The sequence below is a fragment of the Bos indicus genome, chromosome 3, assembly GCF_029378745.1.
Source record: "Bos indicus isolate NIAB-ARS_2022 breed Sahiwal x Tharparkar chromosome 3, NIAB-ARS_B.indTharparkar_mat_pri_1.0, whole genome shotgun sequence".
NCBI classification, from domain to species: domain Eukaryota; kingdom Metazoa; phylum Chordata; class Mammalia; order Artiodactyla; family Bovidae; genus Bos; species Bos indicus.
The window spans coordinates 103,212,218-103,217,368 of record NC_091762.1 but is presented as its reverse complement, the minus strand read 5'-3'; the positions used below and the strand labels follow the sequence as shown (position 1 = coordinate 103,217,368).

The 5,151-nt window shown below is 47.9% G+C and overlaps 1 non-coding gene across 1 annotated transcript; it reads left to right on the top strand.

Annotated features, from left to right (window-relative positions):
* Positions 1-4,252: 4,252 nt before the first annotated feature.
* On the top strand, positions 4,253-4,324 carry TRNAS-GGA (transfer RNA serine (anticodon GGA)). Its single transcript has one exon. It is a non-coding gene; the product is annotated as a tRNA-Ser (tRNA).
* Positions 4,325-5,151: the final 827 nt, after the last annotated feature.

The window sequence follows — 5,151 nt, the reverse complement described above, 5'->3', positions numbered from 1 at the left end:
GGAGAGACACAAACACAAACGGCAAGAAGGCAGAGAGAGGCACAGAGAATCAGAATCTGGGGGTGGTGCACAGACAGGAAGAGAGGAAAACGGATGGTGGGCATGTAATTGACATCAACAGGAGGAGAAGGCGGGAGCTCAGAAGGAGGAAGACGATGGGAGAATGTTTATTCTCTTTGTGTAAGAAGAAGACTAAAGATTAGAGGAAAAAGAGAGACCCGAGACCCAATGGGCAAGTCAGAGGACAGAACAACACAAAAGGAAAAAGTCAGGGAGACAAAGGAAAAGACAAGAAGGAATGTCAGAGATTCTTGGAATGGCATGTGAGCCAGGACTATGAGAACAGGGTACCAGAGGGCTGAGCAGGTTGTGACTGGAACAGCAAAGAGCCTGCAGAGACCAGACAGCGGAAAAAGGGAGACAGGCAATCCACAGGGCAGGTGGAGAGAGGCAGGGGCAAGACCAGTCTCTTGGGGAGAGAGAAGGAGCTGGAAGAGAGGGCAAGAGCAAGAAGATGGGGTGACTGCAGACAAGGGAGAGCCGGACAGAGGGGTGGAGACAGAGGGAGCAGCAAGGTGAGGGAGATTCCCAGACAGTGGAGAATGAGGGCAGAGAACTGGGCTCCAGGGGGAAAGCTAGAGAGACCCCGCAGGGATGATCCTTGTGAGTCAAAGGAACAGGTACAGTGAGGAGAAGAGGAGAGAAGCAGGATGTCTGAAGGAGGCGACACTGCAGGCAAGTCCAGAGGCACAGTGAGCAGTAAACAGACATCAAGAGGGAAAGAAAGTCACAGAGTGAGCAGAAGACCCCGTCTGACAGAACACCAGAGCCAGAGTCAGAGGACCAGAGAGATGGACAAAATCTTTGGAGGCAGAGAAACCCAGACAGAGCCAGCAGAAGCAGAGGCTGAAGGAGCCAGATGAAGAGGGATGGGAAGTAAGAAAGAGAAGGAAAGGCAGGACACCAAGATAATATCGGACCCAGAGACAGAGAAATTATTGGATGGACACACAGAAAGAAAGAGGCAGAGACAGCCACGGACACACTCACACAGACGTGGGGAGAGAGACCGAGATGACCGGGAACTGTGGACCAGGTCCTACCCAGATCTCCAGGCAAGGCTGGGCATGTGGGGTAGCCAGCAGCATGGCTTGCTCCCCAGAATGGTTCAGGGCTTATAACTGCTATCCTGAGCTCATAACTCTGCTGGGAAGGGGGCTGTGGGCAGAGCTCCCTCAGACTCAGGAGACCACTCCTGAGTGACATATGGCCCCAGGGCTCTAGCCAGGAGCTACAGTTCCTGCAGCCCCTTCCTGCCAGGGAGGAAGCACCCAAGTTCCCACTCAGGAGCATCACCCTTGCTCAGACAAGGCTCTTCTGGAAGCACAGGGTGGGCAGGGGGAATGTAAGGCTCAGCTGGGACAGGAGTGTAGTGCTGGGGGTGGGTGGGGGTGGGGGCATGTCCTGGCAGGGCCCTGAGGGCAGATCTTTTCTCAGCTGCTCCTCCTTCCCCAGGAGAAAATAAATGAGGCCCTGGGAGGTGTGGGGTGATGAAGGCCATGAAATGGTCCCCTCCCTCTGCCTGGTGTTATTCCCAGGGCCATTTTATCCATGAGAAACTACAGACAAAATGTCTAGGGTCCTTGAGCTTTCAGTGTCTATAAACGTATTCGAGACAAGAAAGATATTATTGGTTCAAAAATAGAGATTCCACAGAATAAAATTAGTGATGAGTCAAATGACTATTAAATACAACATTTAATCAGCTAGTCCCTGGCAACTCATTAGACTCTTAAATCTTCTTTCAGATATTTCAAGTGGGACGTGGTACATTTTGGGCTTCCCTGGTGGCTCAGTGGTAAAGAATCTGCCTGCAGTGCAGGAACCACAGGAGATGCAGGTTCATTTCCTGGGGCAGGAAGATCCTGTGGAGGAGGGCATGGCAACCCACTCTAGAATTCTTGCCTGGAGAATCCCATGGATAGAGGAGCCTAGCGGGCTACTGTCCATAGGGTAGCAAAGAGTCAGACAGGACAGAAGCGACTTATCATGCACACATGTGGTACATTTTAATAAGTATCTAGTAAACAATGGTGCCCTTGGAGTTCTGAAACTACCCAGCGGCCTCTGAGGGTGTGTTCTATCATTTCAAGTAACTTGGTGAGAAGCTTTACTCAGGCAGGAGAGAAGGGGACAGGCTCCTTGTATTTTCCTTCACTTTGCAATGACTGTAGCACCAAGGACTTAAGACAGGAAATAGGAAGTTCCTGTCACCTGCAATTTTGAGAGAGTGAGGCAACAGGGAAGCCTTTGGACCTCCTTTATGATGTCTCTGGCGAAGGGTTAGGGAGTTCAGTCCTGCCGGAGGGCAAAAGAAACTTTAGGCTCTATGCTTCCTGAGCATGAGAAGGTCCCCTGCCCACACACAGCCCAGGTGGACTGGGGTTACATTTGTTACTTGGCCAGGCATTTCCCCACAGGAGCCAGACTGGGGCTTGGATTGAAAGCTGGGAGCCACACACGGGAAAGCTGATGAGAGTGAAATCCAACAGCCTGGCTTCTGGGACAGAAGGCTGTTTAGGCAGGGGCACCAGGCTCACTCCAGCCGACTGCACCCTGCACTCTCCTGCTTACTGGCTACTCAATCTCTTCCTCCTGGGTGACAGTCTCACTCCTGCTCCCCACTGTCCTGATCCTGACTCCAGTGTGGAGTCCACTGCAGCACTGACCGGCCGTGGAGGCCCCTTCCTCCACTGGAGGGGAGCTCAGGGTTTGGTGGTGTCCACATCAGGGATTTCTGGCCTCAGCTCCCTCTGAGGTCCTCAGGGCAGAAGGTCTTTGCATGGGCCATAGGGAATCCCCTATCCCAGGGGCCTCCTCACACCTGTGGAGGGCTGTTTCTTTTCTGGCATTCCCCTGGCCCAACCTGGAATGTCCTCTTCCAGGTTACCCACCTCAAGTGACAAGGTCTCCAGGTCTGTGACCCACCTTCTTTCTCAAGTGGCAGGACCTAAATTCAACAACCAGGCTCTGGGGGCTATAAGCATTCCGACAGCTGCTGTAGCTATCTTCTTTTTTTTAATATAAATTTATTTATTTTAATTGGAGGCTAATTACTTTACAATATTGTATTGGTTTTGCCATACATCAGCATGAATCTGCCACGGGTGTACACATGTTCCCCTTCCTGAGGTACACTCCCACCTCCCTCCCCGTACCATCCCTCTGGGTCATCCCAGTGCACCAGCCCCAAGCATCCTGTATCCTGCATCGAACCTGGACTGGTGATTCGTTTCAAATATGATATTATACATGTTTCAATGCCATTCTCCCAAATCTTCCCACCCTCTCCCTCCCACAGAGTCCAAAAGACTGTTCTATACATCTGTGTCTCTTTTGCTGTCTCACATACAGGGTTATCATTACCATCTTTCTAAATTCCATACATATGTGTTAGTATACTATACTGGTGTTTTTCTTTCTGGCTTACTTCACTCTGTATAATAGGCTCCAGTTTCATCCACCTCATTAGAACTGATTCAAATGTATTCTTTTTAATGACTGAGTAATACTCCATTGTGTATATGTACTACAGCTTTCTGATCCATTCGTCTGCTGATGGACATCTAGGTTGCTTCCATGTCCTGGCTATTATAAACAGTGCTGTGATGAACACTGGGGTACACGTGTCTCTTTCAATTCTGGTTTCCTCAGTGTGTATGCCCAGTAGTGGGATTGCTGGGTCATAAGGCAGTTCTATTTCCAGTTTTTTAAGGAATCTCCACACTGTTCTCCATAGTGGCTATACTAGTTTGCATTCCCACCAACAGTGTAAGAGGGTTCCCTTTTCTCCACACCCTCTCCAGCATTTATTGCTTGTAGACTTTTGGATAGCAGCCATTCTGACTGGCATGAAAGGGTACCTCATTGTGCTTTTGATTTGCATTTCTCTGATAATGAGTGATGTTGAGCATCTTTTCATGTGTTTGTTAGCCATCTGTATGTCTTCTTTGTAGCTATCTTTCTAATATGCAGCTCTGACTTTTTTCGCCCAGCTCCAGAGTCCTCACTGGTTCCCAAGTGTGAAGTTTCATCTCAACTCCTTTGTCCAGCTGCCAAAATCTTTTTTGCCCTGAATTGTGTCCATCTGCCCAGGCTTCTGTCCTACAGCTCAATGAAACCTTTGACATATGTTTCTATTAAAAAAAAACATAAAAAAGATTTACAAAGTCATTAAGAATTCTATAGGGCTTCCCTGGTGGCTCAGCGGTTAAAGCGTCTGCCTGGAATGTGGGAGACCCGGGTTCGATCCCTGGGTTGGGAAGACTCCCCTGGGGAAGGAAATGGCAACCCACTCCAGTACTCTTGCCTGGAGAATCCCATGGTAGGCTACAGTCCATGGGGTCGCAGAGTCGGACACGACTGAGCGACTTCACTCACTTTAAGAATTCTATTCACTCAAAAGTCATTATTCTATTCATCAGGAAAGTGAAAAGAATACTTTTCAAGCAGTGAAAACAAATCAACATGCAAAAATGTTAAAACCCATATTGAGTGAATAAATCAAGTTACCAAAGAATGCTACTGCTACTGCTAAGTCACTTCAGTCATGTCCAACTCTGTGTGACCCCATAGATGGCAGCCCACCAGGCTCCCCCATCCCTGGGATTCTCCAGGCAAGAGTACTGGAGTGGGGTGCCATTGCCTTCTCTGTACCAAAGAATAAATACTGTGAAATTCAGTTTTATAAATCATGGAAACAAATAATAAATTTTTAAGGAATTGTGTTGTTATTTTTAAAAAATATTTATAAAAGTAATTTTAAAGATTTTAGACTCTGAAAGATTAACTGTGGTTATCTCCTAGTCTAAGGTAATGAGTATTTGTTTGCATGTACAATTATGAGAACAAATATATACTGTATTTTGCCTTTTTATACAGTTCATAGGGTTCTCATGGCAAGAATACTAGAGTAGTAACCTAAAGGAAATCAACTCTGAATACTCATTGGAAGGACTGATACTGAAGCTCCAATACGTTGGCCACCTGATTCAAACTGCCAACCCATTGGAAAAGACCCTGTTGCTGGGAAAGACCCTGTTGCTGGGAAAGACCCTGTTGCTGGGAAAGACTGAAGGCAGAAGGAGAAGA